We start from the raw sequence: 13503 nt of genomic DNA on the forward strand, positions 1-13503 counted from the left end.
GACATCAGTGAGCCAGATGGGTTTTTACGACAATCCGGTAGTTTCATGGTCGCCATTACTGATTCTAGCTTTTTATTCCAGATTTATTTAATTAACTTAATTAACATTCCCCGGCTACCGTGGTGGGATTTAAACTCGCATCTCTGGGTAATAAATCCAGGCTTCTGGATTACTAGTCCAGTAACATAATCACTATGCTACCATTCCCCTAACTCAATGGGATAAAATTCTCCACTGGCTGGAGTCATACCAAACACAAAGGAAGGTGGTTGTGGTTGTTGGAGGTCAATCATCTCAGTCCTATGGCCTTGGCTGCAAGAGTTCCTCAGGGCAGTGTCCTAGGCCCAACCATCTTCAGCTGCTTCAACAATGACCTTCCCTCCATCAGAAGGTTAGAAGTGGTGATGATGATTGCACAGTGTTCAGTTCCATTCGCAGCTCCCCAGATATGAAGCAGTCCATGCAGCAAGACCTGGACAACGTTCAGGCTTGGGCTGATAAATGGCAAGTAACATTGGCGCCGCACAAGTGCCAGGCAATGACTATCTCCAACAAGAGAGAGTCTAACCACCGCCCCTTGACATTCAGTGGCATTACCATCGCCGAATCCCCCACCATGAACATCCTGGGGGAGGTCACCATTGACTAGCCACATAATTACAGTGGTTACAAGAGCAGGTCCGAGGCGGGATATTCTGTGGCGCGTGTCTCACCTCCTGACTCCCCAAAGTCTTTCCACCATCCACAAGGCACAAGTCAGGAGTGTGATGGAATACTCTACATTTGCCTGGATGAGTGCAGCTCCAACAACACTCAAGAAGCTCGACACATCCAGGACAAAGCAGTCCGCTTCATTGGCACCACCTTAAACATTCACTCGCTCCATCACCGGTGTACCGTGGCTGCAGTGTGTACCACCTACAAGCTGCACTGCAGCAACTCACCAAGGCTTCTTCGACAGCACCTCCCAAACCTGCGAACCTAGAAGAACAAGGGCAGCAGGTGCATGGGAACACCATCACCTGCAAGTTCCCCTCCACGTTACACACCATCCTCACTTGGAAATGTATCATCGTTCCTTCATCGTCGCTGGGTCAAAATCCTGTAACTCCCTCCCTAACAGCACTGGGAGTACCTTCACCATATGGACTGCAGCGGTTCAAGGCGGCGGCTCACCACCACCTTCTCAAGGGCAATTAGGGATGAGCTATAAATGCTGGCCTTGCCAGCGATGCCCACATCCCAAGAACGAATAAAAAAAAAAGGCCAGTGAGAGGAAATAATTCAGCATGAGGTGATCCAGAAAATGTTTATTTTTAAATTGTATATAGCTAGGTTGTAATGCTGAACAGTAAAATATATCATGATTCAGAACTGAGAACAGTCAACAGGCTGCGTATGTTATGTCCCTGGAGGAGTGGGGGTTGCTGTAGCTATCACAAAGAAAGGGTAAAATTAGTACATTGGGAAAATAATTTGAATTCTGAAGGAAGCTGAGAGCTAGAGACTGGTTATTGCTTTATTCAATTGGCATATTGAGAAGGTATAGCCTCCATTCAGCCAAAGTATCTATTCAAGTTAAAGCTTCCTTCAGCCAGTTTTGTATTTACCCAGCTAAGTAGTATGAAGAATTGGGCAATCTGTTGTCTTCCATAGCGATGCATTCATTCGTTTTCCTACCTTGTAATAATTTGCCTCGCAGAGCCTATGTTTAAACCTTTGTTGCCATTCCCCACCCGCAAATAGAGAATAATAAATAACTTTAAAGGCAAAGGTCAAATAAATAGCAGAATAATGGAAACTTAACCTCGAAAATGTTGAGTATGGCTCTCTCAATGGATAAGTAGGCAATACACCATGTAGTGGTTGTTCTTAGTACAGATCAAGAAGGTCTCAAGTTAAATCCCTGGTCCGTGCTGAGTCATTGACTATCACCTGGACAATGGTGGGGACACTACAGCAGGCTGCAGTGTTTAATGTCTACAGATAAGGGGGTAAAAATTCTTGCTCCTGCTTGCTGGAATGTGTGGAGGTGCAATGATGTGTTGAGTCACATCGCCAACAGCTGAGCCCCGAGGAAACATTTGGATGAGATTGCTGAAGGTCCATGGAATATGCTGCCCCAAAAAGCTGTAGAAGCTACATCATTACATAAATTTAAAACAGAAATAGACAGTTTCCTAGAAGTAAAGGGAATAAAGGGTTATGGGAAGCGGGCAGGAATTTGGACATGAGTCTAGGTTCGGATCGGTCATGGCCCTGTGGTTAGCGGAGCGGGCCCAGGGGCCGTGTAGCCTGATCCTGCTCCTATTTCGTGTGTCTAATTCTGTTAGATTCAGGAGATGGTTCTGTGATAGTAGATTGGCGGTTAGGATCAGATCAGCCATGATCTTATTGAATGGCGGAACAGGCTCGAGGGGCCGATTGGCCTACTCCTCCTATTTCTTATGTTCTTATGTTAACGGTGCTTGTGAACAACATCCCAGCAGGAATTCACCTTCCCCCAAGAAGAGGAGGGAAGAAAAAAAGTTGACTTCTACTTTTAACATTCCCATAATCTGATTGCTCTCGTTACATTTCTCAATTCGAAAGCTAACATTTTAGAATATTTGTTTTATAAAGTATATTTTTTGTAATGAAAACATAACCAAGATAATGCTGCTTTTGTTTGTGTTGCTTCTCTCTTTTCCCTTGTCAGTTTATCTCACCTCCCCTCCTTAAGGTGTTGACTCCTTACTAGGGTACAGTTCTAGGAGCAACAGTCATCGCTGCTGAGTTAGATCCTGTCCTCCAACATTTACCGACATGCTGTTGCAACAGCAGTTGCTGAATAGCGATTAAGAGCAGTGTTCTCGGCTGACTTTATCCCGCCAACTCCAGCCTAAGGGTGTTGAGATCAATTGTAGCCCGATACTGCTCCTTCAGCTTAGATCGATTAACTCAGCACAGATCGGGGATCATACCTAGGATCTTCCAGGTCTGCATGATTCGACTTCTCACTAGATAAGATCACCAAACTATTAGGAGAGCCTAAAATAAAATCAGAAAATGCTGGAAATACAGGAAACTCTTTGGTATCCGGCACCGACGGGATCGGGATGGTGCCGGTTGATTAAAAATTTCCAGATGACGGAGAGGGTTATCTACTGGGGCTATTTTTAACAAACAAAAATAAAAACATCAAGAAGTGTGCAGTATACAGTAATTGGGTACTCACCTACAGAATATTGTGTCAAATGGATGGTGGAAAATGCTTGATTAAGTACAGTACTGCCAGTTAAGGGCAATCCATAACTCTTTAATTACTTAACAGTAAAACAAAACATATACAGTAAACAACTGTATACAGTACTGTAGTTGACTGTACACTTATTCCAAGTCAGCTGGTTCATCAGGAATATCCATGCCAACTGGGTCATCAGGATCATGCACTTCAACAGATTCTTCAGGCACTTGCACTGCTTCAACTCTTTTGGAAGCTTTCTTAAACATGTCCTGGACGTCTGTCTGCTTAGTGGACTCTTGCCTTTTTTGTAGAAAGGTGGAATGCAGAATATGGAGGTGCATAACTTCTTGGGCAGAGTAGCAAGGCTGCCTTTCAGCAAATTGGAGGATTAAAGCAAATCCTTCTGCAGCTTTAGCCCAAGAAATCATCTTCTCTTCAGAAATCTCATCCTCTTCACTTCCCATCTCACTTTCCTTTTCTTTCTTTGGATTCAAAACAATCTCAATTATTTCATCATCACTTAGCATATGCAAAACAGCAACTTCTCTATCTGCATCAACCCACTGCTCAATATCACTTTCACTGAGGTTACGTAGAGGGTTTGCTGGGCCTACATTTTTCACCATGCCAGCCATTTCCATTATTGTACTCTTCTTGGGACGAACATTGAACCCATGAAATTCCTCCTCTGAAGAAGAACCTTCAGCAAACATTACAGAACCTCCGACGTAAGGGGTGTTCTACGCGGAGTGAACACACGTAAGGCTGCTGGACCTGATAGCATCCCTGGACGGGTACTCAAGGAATGTGCTGATCAGCTGGCTGATGTCTTCACCGCCATCTTCAATCTGTCATTGGCCCAGGCAGTAGTCCCTACATGCTTCAAGACCACTACCATTATTCCTGTGCCAAAACAAACGGCTGTGACGTGCCTGAACGATTATCGACCTGTCGCACTCACACCCATCATAATGAAGTGTTTCGAGAGACTGGTCCTGGCTCACATCAAAGCCAGTGTTCCTGCCTCTCTTGACCAACACCAGTTTGCCTATCGTGCAAACAGATCCAACGGAGGATGCAATCACAACTGCTCTACACTCGGCACTGAATCACTTAGATGATAAGGAGACCTACATCGGAATGCTGTTCATAGACTACAGCTCAGCATTCAACACTATCGTCCCCAACAAGCTGGCCACCAAACTCCACACTCTTGGCCTGAACACTTCCCTCTGCAACTGGACCCTGGACTTCCTAGCAAACAGACCCCAGTCTGTCAAATTAGGTAACCACACCTCCCCCCCCACCTGACCCTGAACACGGGGGCCCCACAAGGATGTGTGCTGAGCCCCCTCCTCTACTCCCTCTTCACCCACGACTGTGTGGCTGTTCATGGTTCCAACACCATCATCAAGTTTGCGGATGATACCACGGTAGTAGGCCAGATCACCAACAACGATGAGTCAGCCTACAGGGAGGAGGTCCAGCATCTCGTGAAGTGGTGCGCCGATAACAACCTGGCCCTTAACATCAAGAAAACCAAAGAAATCATTGTGGACTTCAGGAAGTCTAAAGGCGGAAGTCACACCCCCATCCACATCAATAGGGCTGTGGTGGAAAGGGTGGACAGCTTTAAGTTCCTCGGAGTCCACATCACGGAAGACCTCTCCTGGCCCCTCAATACCTCCTCTCTGGTGAAGAAGGCCCAGCAGTGCCTATATTTCCTAAGGAGGCTGAAGGGATGTAACCTGTCACCCCTGATCCTCTCTAACTTTTACCGCTGCACAATAGAGAGCATCCTGACAAACTGTATCACAGTATGGTATGGCAGCTGTAGCTACTATGACCGGAAAGCCCTGCAGCGGGTAGTCAAAACTGCCCAACGCATTACCGGCACCCGGCTACCGACCATAGAGCACATATACCAGAAACGCTGTTTACGGAGGTCACGGTCCATCATCAAAGACCCTACCCACCCCAGCCACAGTCTGTTCGCCCTCCTGCCATCTGGGAGATGCTACAGATGCATTTGCACCTGTACGACCAGATTTAGGAACAGCTTCTTTCCCAGGGCTGTCATCCTACTGAACTCCACAAATAAACTCTAAAGCCTGCACATCTGCCAATGCACTTTATTATGGTTATGTTTATGTTAATGTATTACAAGCCAAATGTATGTTGAATGTTTAAATGTCTTAATCTAAATGTACACTCTTGGGAGCCGCAAGCCTACATTTCGTTGTACTGCACTTGTGCACTAACAATGACAAAAGTTGATTTGATTTGATTTGAGAAGGCCACAATTTGCGCCAGGCTTGCCTCAAAGTGTGACCTTTCACCAAGTTCCAGGAACATGCAACATTAAAGATGGCATCTTTAAGATTGTATTCCTTCTGAAATGCGTGAATATTGTCATCTTGGTTTATCAGTTTACGGAGGAAGTCTTTCTTGTAATGACACTTGAGATTTTGGATAACACCCTGGTCCATGGGTTGTATGAGAGAAGTTACATTTGGTGGCAAATAAATGGTGAAAATATTTCCCGAAACCAACTCCGATTCATGCGGATGGGCTCTACAATTATCAAGCAATAAAATGCATTTGCTATCTTCAGGTTTCCCTATTTTACGGAAATGTTCTCTCACAGATGGAACAAAAATATGATGGAACCAATACGAAAAGATTTCCTTATCCATCCAAGCATTTTTTGAGTTTTGTACTCAACAGGTAAGTGTCTCACATTTTTAAATGCACGGGGATTTTTATACTTCCCAATAACCAGAAGTTTAACCCGGTGTGATCCAGCAGCGTTCGCACATGTTAGCACGGTTACACGATCTTTATTTTTCTTGAAGCATTGGCCTCACTAGCCCCAGCAAGCGTTGATTCAGGCAAAAACCTCCAAAATAAGCCAGTTTCATTGGCATTATATATCTGTGCTGGCGACAAATCATGTTGCTGCACAATCCGATTGAAATAATCGCAGTATTCTTCTGCGGCGTTGTGATCAGCTGATTTCTTCTCCCCAGAAATATCGAGTCGTCGTATCCAGTGCCGTAACTTGAAGCACGTTAGCCATCCCTCAGAGAAAGCACACTTGTCAGTGAGCCTCATCTTTACTTAGAAATCCTTCACTTTCTCGATTAGCACAGGTCCGGAAAGTGGAACACCCTCTGAACGCTTAAGAGAAAACCACTCATAAAGCACGGTATCCAGCTCTTCAAGCTTAGGCTTACGAAGTATACGCTGTTTCTCTACACTCTTAGATGTCTCCGAGCTTGAATAAAACTTGAGCAGCTTATCCTTCTGCGATTTGATGTCATAGATTGTTGACGAACCGATTTTGAATTCATTCATAATGTTGATACGCTTCTCTCCCCTTTCTAGTCGTTGGCATATCTCAATTTTCTGTTTTAAAGTTAACACCACTCTCTTCCTTTTGCTTGGACCAACTTTTGGGAATTCCATAATGCAAGATGGGGGAGATAATTCACGATAAAGATGGACAGACACACAGAAAAATGGCGGATCGGAAGAGACTACCGGCAGCGCGGGAGAGTCAGACTCCTGTTATTGAGGTGTTCGGACTTCCGACAGCGCTAAGAAGTCGAGTAGTGGCAGTTTGGAGAACTATCCCCGCTGACTAACTCGGCCACCGCGGGAGACTCGGACATAGCAGCAACATTTCCGGTTATTGAAGTGTTGCTTTCGGAGTATGAATTTTGCCAGTTAATAGAGAATTCCGGAGATTTAGGTGCCGTTTAAATGGGAGTTTCCTGTACTCAGCAGGTCAGGCAGCATCTGTGGAGAGAGAAACAGAGTTAACGTTTCAGGTCGGTGATCCTTTGTCAGAACTGAAAAAGTTGGAGATGTAACAGGTTTTTAAGACTGTCACTGACCTCATCATCTCTGGAGATCTTCCCTCCATGGCCGTCAACCTCATAGTTCCCCAACCCTGCACAGCCCGCTTCTACCTCCTTCCTAAGATCCATAAACAGGACTGCCCTGGTAGACCCATCGTTTCAGCCTGCTCTTGCCCCACGGAACTTATCTCTTCCTATCTCGATTCTTTTTTTCTCCCCCTGTCTAGTCTCTTCCCACCTACATCCGTGACTCTTCCGACGCCCTCCGCCACTTTAACAGTTTCCTGGCCCCAACCGTTTCCTTTTCACTATGGACGTCCAATCCCTCTACACCTCCATCCCCCACCAGAATGGTCTGAGGGCGCTCCGCTTCTTCCTTGAACAGAGGCCCAACCAGTCCCCATCCACCACCACCCTCCTCTGCCTGGCTGAACTTGTTCTCACATTGAACAACTTCTCTTTTGACTCCACTCACTTCCTCCAAATTAAAGGTGTTGCTATGGGAACCCGCATGGGTCCTAGCTATGCCTGCCTTTTCGTGGGATATGTGGAACATTCTTTGTTCCAGTCCTACTCCGGTCCCCTCCCTCACCTCTTTTTCCAGTACATTAATGACTGTATTGGTGCCGTTTCCTGCTCTCGCCCTCAAATAGAAAATTTCATTCACTTTGCTAACAATTTCCACCCTTCGCTCACCTTCACATAGTCCATCTCCGACTCTTCCCTTCCCTTCCTCGACTTCTCTGTCTCCATCTCTGGGGATAAGCTATCGACAAACATCCACTATAAGCCCACTGACTCCCACAGCTACCTGGACTACATTTCCTCCCACCCCACTTCCTGTAAGGACTCTATTCCATTCTCCCAGTTTCTCCGTCTCCGCCGCATCTGCTCTGATGATGCCACCTTCCATACTAGTGCTTCCGACATGTCTTCCTTTTTCCTCAACCAAGGATTCCCCTCTACTGTGGTTGACACGGCCCTTGACCATGTCCGTTCTATTTCCCGCACTTCTGCTCTCACCCCTTCCCCTCCCTACCGGAACCACAATAGGGTTCCCCTTGTTCTCACCTTTCACCCCGCCAGCATCCACATTCAACGGATCATCCTCCGCCATTTCTGCCACCTCCAGCGTGATCCCACCACCAAACACATCTTTCCCTCACCTCCCCTTTCAGCATTCCGAAGGGACCGCTCCCTCCGTGACACTCTGGTCCACTCATCTATCACCCCTTCCGCTTCCCACGGCACCTTCCTGTGCAAGCGCAGGAGATGCAACACCTGCCCTTTTACCTCCTCCCTTTCCACTGTCCAGGGCCCCAAACACTCCTCCCAGGTGAAACAGCGATTTACTTGTACTTCTTGCAATCTAGTATACTGTATTCGCTGCTCACGATGCGGTCTCCTCTACATTGGGGAGACCAAATGCAGATTGGGTGACTGCTTTGCGGAACACCTCCGTTCAGTCCGTAAGGGTGAGGCTGAGCTTTCGGTCGCCTGTCACTTTAATTCTCCGCTCCACTCCCACTCTGACCTCTCTGTCCTCAGCCTCTTACACTGTTCCAGCAAAGCTCAACGTAAACTCGAGGAACAACACCTCATCTTTTGATTCGGCACTTTACAGCCTTCTGGACTCAACATCGAGTTCAACAATTTCAGACTATAACCTCTGCCCCTATTTTTTTTTTCTCTCTCTCACATGGCAGCTGTTGATGATTCTACCATTGCCATTTACACTTCATCTAGAGTCATCTTTTGTTTCTTAACTTGTCCCATTACCATCTCCTTTTGCCTTGAACCATCATCCCTTTTGTCATTTAATCTCTCCTGCCTTCCATCCCATCACAGACCCCTTTTGTTCTTTCCTCCCCTCCCCCCTTTCCCTGCCTCTACACTTGCTTAAAAACCTGTTAAATCTCCAACTTTTCCAGTTCTGATGAAGGGTCATCGACCTGAAACGTTGGCCCAGAACTTCGGGTCTCCACGGGTGAGTACGCTCGGGGTACTCGCCCGTAAGCCCAATGGAAGTGCCGGTTTCCTGCATGCGCGGGAAACTGGCACTTCCGTTCCCCTGAAAGAAGGGGTTCAGAGTTCGAACGCGTGAGCAGGAGAGGATGCGCGTGCGCGTCGAACTTACGTTTTTTTTGCAGGTTTTCCCGGGAGGGTAAGTCTCCAGAAGTTACACATAAAAAGCAGTCGCAAGGCCTGCTTTTTACAAGGTAAGTGGTGAATTAATTAAAATTAAAACATTTTTTCCACAGGTTTATTATTTTTAAATACTTTAAAGAAAGGTAAGTTTATTTTTAGCCCTGTTTGAAAATAAAATTATTTTTTTCAAAAATTTAAATTATTGTTTAAAATAGTTATTTATAGTTTATTTTAAAAATGTGATGTTTTTTTTAAATTTATTTGAAGATTTAGTGATGTTTTGGGGCTCACAGTATTTATAAGTTTGACAGCCCTTCCTGTCAAACTTATGAATGAAGCATTCCCTGCTCCAATTGGCTCCCCACGGCCCACGTGATCCCAGGGGACGCATCGAACTAACTGCGCCCCTGGGATATGCAAGCACTGCGCGCCAGCAGTTGGAGCAGGCCCAGGATCGGAATTCCACGGGGGCCCACAGCTCAACGGCCGGCGTGCAAGGTAAGTGCAGGTCGAGGGCTTACACCCGCGGGAAGCTCCCGACCCGAATTTCTGGGCCGTTAACTCTGTTTCTCTCTCCACAGATGCTGCCTGACCTGCTGAGTATTTCCAGCATTTTCTGTTGTTATTTCAGATTTCCAGCATCCACAGTATTTTGCTTTTGTATTAGGAGAGCCTATTGTGTTGAATCTTGCAAAAATATGTTTCTCATTAGGTTTTTATGACTACACTGATCAGTACAAATCGTCCTGCTGTCTGAAACAATAAAAACATGCAACCTAAGGCTGTATTAATGATGCAGTATTCCTTTTTCAATGACCGGCCAGACGCTGACATTTGAAAATTTGTTTCTGTAACAAAAACCTTTGTTCCCTTGTCTGGCTTTGTTCTGTTGCTGTCATACCCAAATTAGTGTTCTCACTGGTAGACCCCAATGGAAACATTACCTGTTTTCTGTTCACATGCTAACCTGTATAGAGTCATAGAATGTTTACAGCACAGAAGGAGGCCATTTGGCCCGTCGAACCTGTGCCGGCTCTCTGCAAGAGCACTTCAGCTAGTCCCACTCACCTGCCCTTTCCCCGTAGCCCTGCAAATTTTTTTCCTTCAGGTACTTATCCAATTCCCTTTTGAAAGCCACAATTGAGTCTGCTTCCACCACCCTTTCAGGCAGTGCGTTCCCGATCCTAACCACTCACTGCGTAAAAAAGTTTTTCCTCATGTTGCCTTTGTTTTTTTTGCCAATCACCTTAAATCTGTGTCCTCTGGTTCTCGACCCTTCCGCCAATGGGAACAGTTTCTATCTACTCTTGTCTAGTAGACCCCTCATGATTTTGAATATCTATTAAATCTCCTCTCAACCTTCTCTGCTCTAAGGAGGACAACCCCAGCTTCTCTAGTCTACCCACGTAACTGAAGTCCCTCATCCCTGGAATCATTCTCGTAAATCTTTTCTGCACCCTCTCTGAGGCCTTCACATCCTTCCTAAAGTGTGGTGCCCAGAATTGGACACAATACTCCAGTTGAGGCCGAACCAGTTTCATCATAACTTCCTTGCTTTTGTACTCTATGCCTCTGTTTATGAAGCCCAGTATCCCATATGCTTTTTTAACTGCTTTCTCAACCTGCCCTGCCACCTTCAACGATTTGTGCACCTATACCCCCAGGTGTCTCTGTTCGTGCACCCCGTTTAGGATTGTACCCTTTTGTTTTTATTGCCTTTCCTCGTTCTTCCTGCCAGAAGGTATCACTTTGCACTTTTCTGCATTAAATTTCATCTGCCACGTGTCCGCCCATTTCACCAGCCTGTCTGTGTCTTCTTGAAGTCTACCACTATCCTCCTCACTGTTCACTATACTTCCAAGTTTTGTGTCATCTGCAAATTTTGAAATTGTGCCCTGTACTCCCAAGTCCAAGTCTTTCATATATATCAAGAAAAGCAATGGTCCTAGTACCGACTTCTGGGGGGACACCACTGTATACCTTCCTCCAGTCCGAAAAGTAACTGTTCACCACTACTCTGTTTCCTGTCACTTAGCCAATTTCGTATCCATGCTGCCACTGTAAATAGAATAAAATTATAATTTGCTCCTTTAAACAACTTTTTGAGGTGAGGAAAGTGATCATGTGTAAAAGATGTCAATCTCATTGCAAGAGGTTACGATTTTTTTTGATAATGCCTATGCACAGGAGTAGGCCATTTAGCCCCTTGAGCCTGTTCCGCCATTCAATGAGATCATGACTGATCTGTGACCTAACTCCATATGTCCTTTGTCCCATATTCCTTAATACCTTTGGTTAACAAAAATCTCAATCTCAGATTTAAAAATAACAATTCATCAAGCTTCAATTGCCATTTGTGAAAGAGAGTTCCAAACTTCTACCACCCTTTGTGTGTAGAAGTGTTTCCTAATTTCACTTCTGAAAGGTCTGTCTCTAATTTTTATCCTGTACCCCAACTAGAGAAATCGTTTCTATCTGCCCTATCTGTTCCCCCTTAATATCTTAATTCAATCAAATCACCCCTTAACCTTCTAAATTCCAGGGAATACAACCCTAGTTTGTGTAATCTCTCCTCATAATTTAACCCTTGAAGTCTGGGTATCATTCTGGTAAACCTACACCGCACTCCCTCCAAGGCCAATATATCCTTCCTAAGGTGTGGTGCCCAGAACTGCTCACTGTATTCCAGGTGTGGTCTAACCAGGACTTTGTATAGCTGTAGCATAACTTTTACCCCCTTGTACTCTAGTCCTCTAGATATAAAGGTCAGCATTCCATTAGCCTTTTTGATTATTTTCTGTACCTGTTACTGACATTTTAATGATCTATGTACCTGAACCCCCAAGTCTCTTTGGTCTGTTTTTAGCTTGTCACCATTTAGAAAGTACCTGTACCCCATTCTATCCTTTTTAGGTCCAAAGTGGATGACCTCACATTTGCCTACATTGAAATCTATTTGCCACAGTTTTGCCCATTCACTTAATCTATCAATATCTCTTTGTAATTTTGTGCTTTCATCTACACTGCCTACAATGCCGCCTGTGTTTGTGTCATCAGCAGATTTGGATATTTGACTTTCTATCCCATTATTATTTAAGTCGTTAATAAATACTGTGAATAGTTGAGGCCCCAACACAGATCCTTGCGAGATCCACTCGTCACATCCTGCCAGTTAGAGTACCTGCCCATTTTCCCTACTCTCTGTCTCCTGCTACTCAGCCAATTTCCTAACCAGGTCAATAATTTGTCTTCAATTCCATGGGCTTCAACCTTAGTTAACAGCCTCTTATGAGGGACTTTATCAAATGCCTTCTGGAAGTCCATATAAATAACATCTATAGACATTCTACTATCCACTACTTTAGTCACCTCTTCAAAAAAATTCAATCAGTTTCGTCATGCATGACCTACCTTTTACAAATCCATGCTGGCTCTCTGATCGGCTGAACATTTTCAACATGTTCAGTCACCCTGTTGTTTTGGTTTCACCCTTTTCCTGGCTCACTTTTTATATATTTAATAGATACAAATCTTTACTGTTCTAGATGGTCTGGGGCTACAAACTTCTCTGTTACCATTGTTCACCGATTGGATGATAGTTTTCCTATGGGAAGCTTCATCTAGTAGGCAGCTTAGGTGAGCAGCATCAACACTTAGCTGCCTCAGTGCAGGGAATGTTGAGTGATGGACACTCTTAGCCTCCCACTTGCAACCTTCTGGTTGCCAGTTGCTACAGATACATTTCATCTCTATCCTCAAAAGTTTATTTCCTATATGTAATTGCCATTGGCTATGATAAAGTTGTATTATACAGCTCAGTAAAAAAGTTTTTTAAAGAGAAAATCAAAATAACTAAAATTTAAACTAACAAGTGTGCTCTATCACGTTTGTACAGATGAGTTGGTAAAGGGATTAAGAGTAACAATAAGTTGGAAGTTTTTTAAATATCTGCAGGTGGCATAAAAGTGACTCTCTCACTGCATGATGTTAGCACTAAACCATGAAAGGTGTCTTTCTCATCTCTGTTGATTTTCACTCATGTTTTACAACAGTTTCTTCAGGAACTAGGCTGAACTAGAAACTCGAGTACTTAATTTTTCAAGTATATATTCATAACACGTTCCTCATTGTACATCTGAATTCTCTTACTCTGTTGTTTGTGTGCCACTTGAAACATCGTCACTGTGTACCTAAACCACTGAAAGTCAGTTTTTCACTGTAAATTTTTAGTGAGCATAATGGCAACGCAGGTTACCCTGGTTTTCA

At 44.6% G+C, this 13503-nt stretch overlaps 1 protein-coding gene across 13 annotated transcripts in view; it reads left to right on the forward strand.

Moving 5' to 3' along the window:
* LOC147121275 (AT-rich interactive domain-containing protein 1B-like) overlaps nucleotides 1–13503 on the forward strand; it is a 673710-nt gene that overhangs the window by 460641 nt on the left and 199566 nt on the right. The window lies entirely within an intron of this gene.

The sequence above is a fragment of the Somniosus microcephalus genome, chromosome 3, assembly GCF_052327205.1.
Source record: "Somniosus microcephalus isolate GS21.2 chromosome 3, FLI_Smic_1.0, whole genome shotgun sequence".
Taxonomy (NCBI): domain Eukaryota; kingdom Metazoa; phylum Chordata; class Chondrichthyes; order Squaliformes; family Somniosidae; genus Somniosus; species Somniosus microcephalus.